This window comes from Pinus tabuliformis, chromosome 4_1 (assembly GCF_031772625.1).
Source record: "Pinus tabuliformis cultivar Carrire ecotype Pingquan chromosome 4_1, CPIR1, whole genome shotgun sequence".
NCBI lineage: Eukaryota > Viridiplantae > Streptophyta > Pinopsida > Pinales > Pinaceae > Pinus > Pinus tabuliformis.
In genome coordinates, this window is record NC_142303.1 from 925,705,593 (window position 1) to 925,719,568 (window position 13,976).

Here is a 13,976-nt window from a genome sequence, read left to right on the forward strand (position 1 = left end):
AATTCTAAGGCGTTGATCTCTCTTTTCTATCTTTTTGTGAGTTGGTTTCATAACAAGAACTTGAGGAAAGGTTTTCACCTTGAGGGATTTGATCCCCCTCATCACATGATAGATCCAATTTATATGGATCTAGGTTAGTTCCAGTTGGGGGTAACATTGCCACATTTCAAATTATCATGATTATACATATTTTTGAGATGTACATCATACATTGAAATTTATATAATTAGAAATACAAATAGTAACGAATGATATCCATGTAATAATATTTAGTGATCAACAAAATGAAATAATTAATATATTGAATAACAAATATACTGATGATATCATTCAAATGTGATATGAAGAAACTACTGAAAAACAAATAAATTACTTCATAATTAATCTTAATCTCTCCCCCTTTTTTTTAGACATACTGGTACACTTTTCCATCTTTTCATATCGATCGTATGGAAAAGGAGGTTGAAATTGAAGACCATCCAAATATCTAACTTAAGATATTGCAATAAAAGTGAGACTGTGTCGTTCTGTCCTTCCAATATAGTTGCCTTATCTAGTATCAATCCATGGGACTTATGAATTGTTAATCCCCAATCAAGTCTCGATGGAATTTGTCTCTTATGACCTCTTTTAATATGTATAATAGGAACAATATGAGAGAATAGTTCATCCCATGGAACTCCTACATAATTATCATATTTTACTAAACATATGTTGGAAGATCAAGAGGGGATGTTCCAAGATTATACACAATATCTTGAACTACTCCAAGGGAACCATTGACAAATCTTGCATTAGTCCATAAATTTGAAGTAAGTATAACCCTACCAACATCAATAAGGAGTTAATTATGCAATTTTCCTTATTTGCTTCAATGGTGTGGTTGCTATCTAATCTTGTAGAAACACTACATGCAACAATGAGATTTATGGATATCAAGAAACACTTATTGTGATTGTGCACATCAATATTTGTTGCAAACAAATGTATATACTTATTAAATGACTCTTATGTTGAAGCATCAAAACTGGAATATGTATGTTTCATTAGTAATTTTCAATCTTTTGTTGTTGGAATTGCATCTCTAATATTCATTAATAGATGAAAAAAAACATCTTTGATCATTGCTCTATCAATCTCTCCTCAATATTGTATCAATAGTTACAACAATTGTGAATAAATTCCATAATTCTAGGCTAGTTTCAGTCACGGTCACACAAAATTTCTTGAACATTTAATTATTTTGATAATTTTAAATATGTTAAATATGTCTAAGATTAATATGGTCATTTTAATTTTAAGTTTTCTTAGTTACCTCATTTTGTTGAAATTATAGAGATTGTTAATAACTTGAATGGTGAAAAATGATGAAATGAAAATTTTGAATGCAAAGTGACAATGTAACAATTTTGAATGATAGAAAAAGTGAATAATAAGAATGTAGTCAATTACAATTAGACTTCATTGTGATTAATTTCAACCTAATTTCTTCTATTTTTCTTATTATCACACATGTTAACTTTTTGATCTTTTCGTAATGATCATATGAAAAGGGCAGTGAAAATAATAGACAATTCAAATATTTAACTTGAGCTATTGTTGTAAATGGTATACCTTGTTTTGCTTGCTCTCCAATATTAATAGTAGCTTTTTCCAATGTCAATCATTGCGACTTATGAAGTGTTAAACCCAAGTAAGTTTCAATTGTAGTTGTTTTTTGTTACCTTGTTTGAGAAGCCAACAATGTTAAATGATGGAAAATGGGAATAATAAAAATGTAGTCAATTACAAATAATTTACAATTTCAAGAAGCAAACATTTCAGGTAAGTGAATATTTTATGTAAGATGGAAATTCAAGTATTTTATTTATGGTTGAAATACTATAACACATAAATCAATGCACATCCTCAATGTTCTCACACTAAAATCAATGCACACTCTTAATCTAATTACTTTGAAATTAATGTACATCATATATCTAGTTACATCAAATCATAAATCAACATCTACAATAAAATCAATGCATCTAGTGCAAACAATCAAACCGTATTATAAATCAACATCTAACGGAAATCAATGCATCTAGTGCAATCGATCAAATAAGATTAGGAATCAACATCTACACTGAAATCAATGCATCTAGTGCAAGCAATCAAATATGATTATAAATCAACATCTACACTGAAATCAATGCATCTAGTGCAAACAATTAAACAGGATTAGAAATCAACATCTATACTAAAATCAATGCATCCAATGCAATCAATCAAATAGGATTAGGAATCAACATCTACACTGAAGTCAAAGCATCTGTTTTCTTTATAGTCCCTAATGATGGGTGGAGTGTCCACATGAAACGTCGGACGGGGTAAACATCTACATAGTTTTTTCCGAAAGGTTTTTGTCAATTATCAATGCATCTATTTCAAGGAAAAACCAAAATATTCATGGCTTTCTACATCCAACATCTTTCACCTTTTTTAAGACTCTCTCTCTCCAAGTTTCTCCCTCTATGTCTTTCTTTTTGCCTCCCTCTCTTCCCCCCTCCAACTCCTCTCTCTCCCTCCATCTCTCCTTCTATCTCTCAAGCCTCTCTCCCTTTATCTCCCACCTCCCTCTATCTCTTCCCCAATCTCTCTCTCTCTCTCTTTGTCTCTCCACCCTCCAACTTTGTCACTATCTCCCTCCCTCTCTCCCCCTCTCTCTGTCTCTCCTTTGTCTCTTTATTTCATCCCAAACATATACACTTTCTCTCCATCTCTCTCTTGTCACCGCCCCCTCTCTCCACCTTTCTCTGTCTATCTTTCTTCTTCTCTCCCTCTTTCTCCCCCTCCAACTCCATCTCTCTCTCAAGTACTCTCTCTCTTCCTTCCTCTCCCAGCTCCCTTGTCTCTCCCCCCATTACCCTCCCCGCCCCCCTCTTTCTCTCCATCTCTCTCTATTTCCCTTCTCCCTCTATCTCTTGTCTCGTTCTCTCTCTTCCCTCCTCTCCTCTCTCCCTCACTTTCTATCCATCACTCCCTCTCTCTTCATCACCATCTCTCTATGTCTTTGTTCTTCCCTCCCATATATATTTGGAGTTAATATATACCCTAATATATTAATATATGTCAAATTTAATATTATATTAATCCAAAATTATTAAATTTAATATTATTAATATTATTTTTTAATATTAAGATTAGATTTAATAATAATCTTAATAAGAAAAGAAAATCATAATGTTTATATATATAAATATAAAATTAATTATTTTAATCATAAAAAAGGTTATATATATATATTAAAATTTACTTATTTAATAATAAATTGTTACATTATAATAATTTTTATATTTATTTTTAATAATTTAATTAAAAAATTAAATAAAATACATAATAAAAATTTATTGATTTAAATATATATTTATAATTTTCTATCCAAATTGTAATAAATTTTTTATTATATAATTTAACCCTAATTAAAATTAATTTATATTCCAATCTTATTAATTTTTTCATACCTCCCCTTTGTAAAATGAAATGGGATAGTCGTCTCTCATTGGGTATGAATTTTATTCATACCTCTTCTCTGTAAAATGGGATAGCATTTTGGGATAGTATACTATTGACTTTGTTACACTGCTTCACATACCAAAAAAATTAATTGGTTGTTGGAGCTACGAGCGTGGGGTGATTGACTATCAATTAATGTTGTTTGTCGGAATTAGAAATATAGGTTTTCTTATTGCCCATTTGGAAACGGAGTTGTTTATAATGTGATTTTTTGGAGATTCCGATGACGGAATCCGGCGGAAGAAATTGAGGTTAAATCTTGATTTGTTGCAGTTAAAATGGTTTTTTAACTGCATATTTGGATTCAGCACCCTAAAAAACCCCTGGGACGCTTTGATTGTGCAGAAACTAGCTATCAAACTTGCGATTCCAATAAATTGCTGTCGAATTTTGACCGGAAAAACCCACCAAAAAAACTTCCAAAAAATCTCATTATAAACAACTGCTTTGGAAACCACGTCTAACTTTATATGGACCCTCATGTGACTTCTTATCTTCCGCCATCACATTTTCTCTCTTTTGCGAATCCCCTGCTGCTTTTACGCGCTCTGCGGCAGAGATCGAGGGGTTTGGAAGCTTTTATTAATTGATTTTTTAATTTTATTTTTAAGACAACTTTATCAAATAAATATTAATTTTAATTTAATTTTATTGAGTATTTTTTTTTTTTTGTAAGCTAATGTATGATTCTTTAATATATTAATCGCAAGACTATGTACAGTGAGATACAGAGACCCCTGCCCCGAAGGGAAACCAGGGAGAAAACACCAAAAAACATCCATGTCCACCCCTGCTCCGAGGGGAAACCAGGGAGAAAACTTCAAAGATAAGTTCAGCTATGTCCACACCTGCCCTGAAGGGAAACCAGGCAAACTTCAAAGATAAGTTTGTTAACTACGTGTCTAGGAAAGAAGGAAAATACTACATTGCCGCCATAGCAAAAACGATGCTGAGAAAAACTACAGTAAGATTGCAAAAAATAAAAACAGATTACTGCTTCTTATCTTCCTGAAGAAGGTCCGGCTCCAATTTTTATCTTATCTTATTGAGTATTGATATACTTACGCATTTTATTTTTATTTTATTAAAAACTAATATACTTACACATTATTCATATATTTACACATTCTATTTTTATTTTATTGAAAACTAATATACTTACACATTTAGACATAACAACAGGGGAGGTTCGGCCTGGAGTATGCCGTAAAACTGCTTCTGCTTGGCTAAGAGCTCGTCTTCCTCGGACGTAAGGAAACAGGTTAACGGCCCAAGACCCAGAGGCATCTGGCAGGAGTGAAAGCCTGCTCCCTTACGGACCACCAACGGGTTATTACAAGTGGCGTGGTTTTCCTTGATAACGGTGATGAGTCAAATCGACATTCGCGGATAGCAGCCAGAGATGGTTGTCCTCACTGTTGGTTTGACACCTGAGTTTGATAGATTTTGCCACCTTCGAAAAAAAAAAAAAAAACAAAAACAAAAAAACAACAGGGGAGGTTAAGTTAGAGGACTTGGACCTGTTTTAAAGATGGAAAATGACCGACTCCTAATATGAAAGTTATTAGCATGAACAATGAAATGAGATAGAGGCAGAGCCCAACCATAGTCCTCGACATGTACTCGTCTAAAGAATTTGGTGGAGCAATCACCCAGAACTATAAATGCCAAATTACCATTATTCGAATTGATTGTGGTTGAGTTGATTGTACAAATTGAGGGTGAGACGATCATGCCTCCCCTCAGTTGAGTGGATGACAACTGTGGCTTTGTTTCTTATCACTCAATTTCTTGATTTACTATCCCATTTGGTTTTTTTCGTCTCTTACTCAATTTCTTGATTTAGCACCCATTTGGGAATTGCAACTGAAATCTTAAAGTGAACCTTAAAGTTGATATTAACAATTTCTATTATTTTTAAAAATATAAAAATAAAATAAAAAATATTTTATAAAACTTAGATATTAACAATTTTTTTTAAGAAATTAAAAAATAAAATAAAAAAATATTTTATAAAATGAAAAAAAAAAACTTTTAATAAAAGTTTTAAATTTAAAAAACAAAAACAAAATAGCTATTTATGATAAAAATAAAGGAGATTTTTTTTTGAAAAATGAAAATAAAAAATAAAAAATATAATTTAAAATATAATAAATAAATAAATTTTAAAAATATAATTTTTTTTTTAATTTTTCCAGCAAAATAAAAAAAAAAAAAACATTAAAAATGATATTTAAAAAGCAATAAATTAGTTGATGAAACAATTATATTAAAAATATAATGAAACAATTATATTAAAAATATAATTTTAAAAATTAACAAAATAAATAAATAAATTATGGATATGAAATCACAACTATTTAATATGGTTTTTTTTTGTTAATTTTGGATTTTTCCTTTTTTTATTAATGATTTTTTCCAAAGAAAAAAATGAGTAAGTTTTATTTATAAACAAGTTTAATATGCACCATTGCTGCTTAGTAATTGCCTCTTATGCAACAAGTAATCAATAATAATTATTGAATGCTTGAACAAATTCATAAATCTAATAATGAAACACATTTGAATATGATGAAGGGACACAACAAAAGTAATTAATGGACTACATAACCTTGGAGCAAAATAGAGATAAGTGGATAGATAATTTTGGATGAAACATCAGCCCCAACATTATTATTTACTACGCAAGTTAAGAGTTTATTGAAATGTGTTTGTGCACATTTTATTCCATTCTTAACTTATGAGAACAATGTAAACTTTGAAAGGGGAACTGTAAACTCAAAACAACAACTCTAGAAAAAAACACAAAAAAAACATGAAAAACAACACGAAAACGAAGAGTGTTGATATTGGAATTTTCACACACAAAAAAACATGAAAAACAACATGAAAACGAAGAGTGTTGATACTGGAATTTTCAACATTTTAAAAAAATGATAGTAAAAGCTAATAAAAATCATTTTTTCTGTGTGAAAAATACCTTGAAAACAAAATGTTAATGTTGGAATAATGTCATTTTTTTTTAGTATCGACACTAACCTTGCAGAAAAAATAAAATAAAATCCACTCTCATATAATAACAAGTACATAAAAATATATATCAAAACATGAAAAATAACAACTAAATTAAAAAATATATTAAAACATAAAAAATTTAAAAATATGCTAAATAAAAACAAATATCAAAAAAATTAATAATAATAAAAATAAAACTTAAAAGAGGTAAAAAAACAAATGAACACAAAAAAAAATTAAAAATAAGAAAAAAAAGTTAAAAAAAAATAAAAAATTATATAAAAGACACTAATTAAAAAATAAATAAATAAAAGATTGACCCAAAATAAAAAAAGATAAAAAATAATTTAAAAATAAAAAATAAAAATAAAAACAATTAAAATAAAAAATATTAAAGTTACATATAATACATTATAATAATATTAAAAACATAAAAAAAACAATTAAAACCTAAAAAAAATAAAAATAAAACATTTCCAAAAAAACAGATTATAAAAATTATAAAAAAATAAATAAAAAACATTAAGGAAAAGAATAAAAATCAAAAGAGAATCCCTTTAAAATTAAATATAAAAAACTTTAGACCTATTTTTTTTAAAATAAAAAGAAACTCATTAAAACACACATTAAAATCAACAAAATAACAATTAAATTAAAAAAAACGAAACATAAACATCAATTTTTTTGAAAAATAAAACATCTAGAAAACGAAAAAAATTAAAATTAAGGCCAAGGAGAGGGAGACCTGATTCTCAAATTTGGGCCTCCCCCTCCACGGGCCCGTTTGGCCGCGAGGGTGGCCAGGGGTGCGTGCACTCAACCTTGCCTGCTGCCCACCCCTATGGCCAAACGAGCCCAGGGAGGGGGGAGCCCTGACTCTGAACGCAACCCCAGCCCCTGCCCACTCCACAGCCAAATGGGCTTATGGAGGGGGGTCCGATTCTCAGAATCGGGCTTCCCCGCCTTTGCCCATAATTTTTACTTTTTTATTTATTTATATATTTTTTCATATGTTTTTTTAATGTATTTATATTTATATTTTAATGTTTGCTTTTTCAATTTATTTTGTTTTATTATTTTTTTTATAAATAGTTTCAATGCTTTTTTTATGTTTTTATTATTTTTATTTTTTAAGGTTTTTTTCTTTTTAGATTTAATCACATTTTTTTATTATGTTTTTTTTGTCTGTTTGTTTAAGTCTATCTGAAACCTTTTTTTTGGGATTTTTTTTTTTCAAATTTTATTATTTTTTATACAAAATTCCTAAAAAATATCATAAATTTTCTTATTTTTCCATTTTTTTAGCATATCCTTTTTAGTGATTTGCAAAATGTATATTTTTTTGTTTAATGTTTAAAATTATTAATTTTAGTGACAATTATTTTATGTGTATTGAAGTATTAATTAACGATATATAAATATATAAAAAATTCTAACCTCAAAATATTAATGTTATTATTATTTTTTCTTTTCAAAGTTTGCAATAAAAAATAAAAATTTCATTATAAAAAAAACATTGCAAAGAAAAACAAAAATCACATGTTTAGAAAACTCTTGAAAAACAAACATGTTAGGACGAAAAACAAGAAGAGGAATAAGACAACTTAAAAAATGGTTAAATAATCAACATTTAAAAAGAAAATTGTGCATACTTAAGACATAAGAAAATTTAAAGTGTCAAATATATGCCTTAAAAAAATTGTTTATGCTTTTCAAAATTTGCATGAAAATCACCAACATTTAAAAAAATTATCCACAATTAATACATTAGAAAATTTAAAGTGTTAAAAATAAACCCTATAAAAGAAGTGGTTGATGTTGCATCAACACTTTTCAAAATCAACATGAAAATCACCAATATTTTAATTTTTTTTTTTTATATTTGATACATAAAAAAATTTTAAGTGTCAAAAATATGCTATATATATATATATATATATAGCTAGCATATATAATTTTAAGTGTCAAAAATATGCTATATATATGTATATATATATATATATATATATATATATATATATATATATAGCATATATAATTCCTTAACCCAGAGGCATCTGGCAGGAGTGAAAGCCTGCTCCCTTACGGACCACCAGCGGGTTATTTCAGGTGGCGTGGTTTTCCTTGATAACGGTGATGAGTCAAACCGACATTCGCGGATAGCAGCCAGAGATGGCTGTCCTCACTGTTGGGTTGACACCTGAGTTTGATAGGTTTTGCCACCTTCGGAAAAAAATAAATATATATATATATAATTCCTTAACAACTGTAATTAGAATTATTAATAATTATATTAAAAATAATTAAATATTATAATTTCTCCTCTCAAATTAATTATTAATTTTTAATAAAAGGTATTAAACTTTTTATCCCAGAAAAATGATTCTTTAAATTATCGCATGCTAATAGATGTTTCTTAGGACTTTCAAAAATTTAATTTAATTACCAATAATTAATAAATAGCCAATAAGATTTAATATTTATAAAATATTTTTAATATTAGTTAGGACTTTCAAAATTTTCATTTAATTATCAACAATTGATAAATAGCCAATAAGATTTAACATTATAAAATATTTTTAATATTAATTAATATAAAAGATAAAGACTTATATAAAAATAGTTATATTTTTTTTACTTAATTAAAAATAATTATAAAATTAAAATAAAGTCAAATATATACCAAATATTTTAACAATGAAATAAATTTTTGTTTTTAAGTGTGAAAAGGACGGTGGAAAAGGTCTAAAGAAGTTTGGGAAGAACCAGTATGTACATTTTACACATCTAGGGCTATGGAATCGGAAAAACATTTCATTTTGGAATGTGATGCGTTCAAAGACATTAGAAAAAATCGAAAAAAGATTAAATTATAAAAAACAAAAAACAAAAAACTAGTAGTCTCATAAATTACTTTTAGTCTCATGAACCTTAAAATATCATTTCATTTCATTTCATTATTAAAAAGCCATAATATTGTAATAAAAAATCTCCACAATTTAGGCTGGAGAGAGCACTTGGAATGAGAAGTTTTTATGATTAAAAAGTCATATATACATATTTATATTACATTTGTCTAATATTAAATCATAATAGATTTTAAAATGGCCCAGATCTCAATTTTTCGCCGAAGGCAATGGGGATCAGTACAATTATTAAAGTTGAAAGGTCACATCACAAGGGAATCCAATACCGATCTCATTTTTGTAAACACGTGGTGGAATCTGTAGGCCTGTAAACCGTTTGTACAGCAAGGCCCACTCGCATAGAGCAAAAGGGTTTTCGAAATATACATCCATTTTAAGCTTACCAAACCCACCATTAAAATCCCAGGTATATCGGATAACGTAACGTTGAGATTAAATCCCAGTGCCCATAGTCAATGCAAAAGAATCTCATTCACTCTGCTTCAAAGAAACACCGTCCTCGTAAACTGTCCGTCCTGTCAACACTTTTAATCAGTGGGGTACATCACATTCACATTATTACATGATTTACCTAATAATAAAGTACACATTTTACCATATATTTTTTTAAGTATTGGGATATATATATTAATATTTAGAAAGATTGAATGTTGTATTTTGAGTAATTACATATTTTATTTAGTATTGCTTTGAATCCTGACAAAGATTGAATGTTGTATTTTGAGTCTGTAATTTAAGTAGGAAAGAAAAATGCATATAAGAAGAGGAAACTAAATTTATATAGGAAGACACATAATTTTATGTGGTAAAATTTTCACAATGTATCAAAGCAAACTTTTATAGGGCAAGAGATTGGAATGTTTTATTATTTGAGGTCAACAACCACTCTCTATAATACAATAAGCCTCACGGGTAACAACATTTTTATACAAAAGAACCATTACTAAGGTAAATTACATTTACAAAGTTTTTTAATTGTTGTCATTATTAACAATTTCCACCCTGACAACAATTTTCCTATTCCCTTGCCCATGTTCATTCATCATCTTTTCTGCAAGCCAAGAGAAGCCAAACATCACTGCAACTTCTCTACCAAAACTAGTTTCCTGAACATGTCTACACAATTCTCCTGTGTGTGGACCTTTTTGAGAGCTACTTTGTCGTCATCAATTACTTGCCTTACAAGTATCACATTGTTCATACCAAACTTTGCAAGTAATTTTTCCACATACTTTTGATGTGATAACCAGAGCTTTCCATTTATCCTATCTTTGTGTATCTCCATGCCCAAGATTTGTTTTGCAGCTCCAAGATCCTTCATATCAAACGTCCTAGCAAGTTGAGCCTTTAACTTGTTGATCTCTTCCGTGCTTTTGCTTGCAATAAGCATATCATCAACATACAAAACCAAGATAATGAATATACCATTGAAAATTTTAAAATACACACAATGATCATATTCACTTCTAGTGAAGTTTTGACTCACCATGAATGAGCCAAACTTCTTGTACCATTTCCTAGGAGACTATAAAACCTTATGGTTGTTCCATATAGATCTCCTCATCCAAATCTCCATGAAGAAAAGTTGTTTTAACATCTAACTGTTCTAACTCAAGGCCAAGTAATGCAATTAGTGCTAACATTGTATGAATAGAAACAATTTTTGCAACTAGCAAAACAATATCATGAAAGTCAATACCTTCTATTTGAGAATACCCATTTTCTACCATTCTTGCCTTCTATCTTTCAATATTTCCATCAACATTTTTCTTCTATTTGAAGTCCCATTTACATCCGAAAACACTTCTCTGTTTAGGAACTTCTACAAGATCCCAGGTTTTGTTCTTCGCAAAGCAATCCATTTCCTCGTCCGTAGTCTTCTTCCATTCTTCATTATTTTCATCATCCATTTCTCCCTTATAACAAGAAGGTTTCCCATCCTTAGTAATCAGGGCAACATAAGAAGCAGAATTTCCATACCTCTTGGGTGCTCTTGTTTCCCTTGTAGAACTCCTAAGAGTGACTCGTCATTGAGATTTTACACTTTCCTTTATACCTTCTTCACTTTTTTCTTCAAAAGTTTCTTCTCCTTCTGACTTTCTGAAAAGGTTGAGTCTCCAACTTAATTTGTTGATTCGACAATACCTATTCTTGTTCAACTTTTTCAACATTAGTTTTTAGAAGAAAAAAAAATCAAACATTATGTCTCTAAAAACGACGATCTTTAGCGTAGAAGGGTCCCACAACCTGTATCCTTTCACAACATCGTCATACCCAACACAGACATAACATTTTTCTTTTGGGTCTAACTTAGAGCACTACTTCTTTAGAATAAGAGCATAAGCATTACAACCAGAAATTCTTAAATATAAATAATCACAAGACTAACTCGACCAAACTTCTTTAGGAATTTTACAATTGATAGCAACTGAAGGTGATCTGTTTACCAAATAACAAGTAGTGGATGCTGCTTCTACCCACATCTCCTTCTGAAGATTAGCATTGATAATCATGCTTCTGGCTCTTCCCATAAGAGTAATGTTCATACATTCAACAATGCCATTTAGTTGAGGAATATAGATAGTAGTTTCATGTCTAACAATCCCTTTATCGTTGCAATAATGTTCAAATTCTAAGGAAGTAAATTCATCGCCATTGTTAGTTCTTAAATATTTAATTGTATTTCTTATTTTCTTTTCCACCATAACTTTAAAGTATTTAAAAGCATTAAATACACTATCCTTTCTTTTTAACATATAAACCTAAACTTTTTTGGAGTAGTCATCAATAAATGTTACAAAATAGGATGCACCTCCATAAGACATTGTAGGAGATGGTCCCTAAAGATCGTAATGAATATAATCTAAAACTACTTTACTATTATGACTTCTAGCTTTAAATTTGTGTCTACATTGTTTTCCATATACATAATGTTTACAAAAATCCAAACTCAATGATTTAAAATTAGAAAGTAGTTTGTGATTCATCAACACGAGAAGGCCTTTCTCTCTCATGTGACCCAATCGTTGATGCCCTAGGCGAGATTCTTCTCGATCCTCCTCAGATACATTCGTTGCCTCATTGACCTTAGTATTTCCTTTAAGTTTGTAATTTTTTTTTTATCTTATCTACCCTCATAACAACTAGAGCACCCTTTTAAACTCTTAGCACTCCACCTTTACCTGTGAATTTGTAACCCTCTGAATCCAACACTCCCAAAGAAATCGAATTTGTTTTCAACTCAGTTACATGTCTAACATCAATAAAAGTTATAATTGTACCATCATACATTTTAATTCTAACATTTCCCACCCCAACAATTTGAAAAGATCCATTATTACCCATAAACACAGAAATTCCATTCACACCTTGATATGAAGTGAACTAGTTTTTGTGCAGACTCATGTGATGAGAAGTGCCAAAATCTAGAAACCAATCTTTAAAATGCCAACAATTATTACACATAGACAAAAATCATCTACCATACCTGATTCAACAGACAAAACCTCTTCTATCATCCCTTACTCGACTTGTTTTGCTTCCTTCTTTGGGTTTTCACCAAACTCTTGTATTTTCTAACATTCCTTCTTGATATGCCCTGTCTTTTTGCAGAACTAGCATTTGGCTTTACACTTCTTGCCTCTTGACTTTGATCTGGAAGAAATTCTTGATTTTTCTCCTCTCTCTCTAGAATGGCCTCTGGCTACCATAGCTTCTAGCATGGACATTTCATTGCTAGACTTCCTTTTCACTTCTTCAAATTACAGAGATCCCATAAAAGAATCTAATTATAGAGATTTAGTTGTGCTAAAACTGATAGAAGTCACAAAATGGTACCAAGACTCAGGCAAGGAGCATAAAAAAGTAATGTTTTTATCTTCTTCTTCAAATTTAATCTCCATATCAGTTAACTGGAATATAAGTGTATTAGGTGATCTGCAATTTTAGTGTCTTCCTTCATCTAAAGGCTATACAACTACTTTTTCACGTAAATTATGTTGGTTATAGATTTGGACATGTATAAAGTTTACAATTTACCTCATAGATATGTTGTTGAGGTTTCTTCATCATTAGCTAGATTCAACCTTATGGTATTGAGAGATAAGGCATCCAAGTCCTCCCATTCCAAATATGTCATGCCAACTTGTCTCTTTCTTACCACATCTACTACTTTGTGCAACCTTTGTTGCACAAGCAAATGGGCCTTACTTTTAGTTTCCATAATGAAAAATTATTTTTGTCGGTGAATTTATCCACCTCAAACTTGACATTTGTCTTTTTCGCCATTTTCCTTCTACATGAGCTCTTTCATTTTTTTTTAAATTCACTTGGTTCTTTCAAATTTCTTGATTTGAATTATTTAAATAGGGTTTTCTTAAAAATGATTTATTTCAGAATTTTACAGTTGCACAATTTTTACTTTCTTTATTTTATTTTATTTTTAACTATTGAATATGTCGTTAATTTCTTCTTCCAACA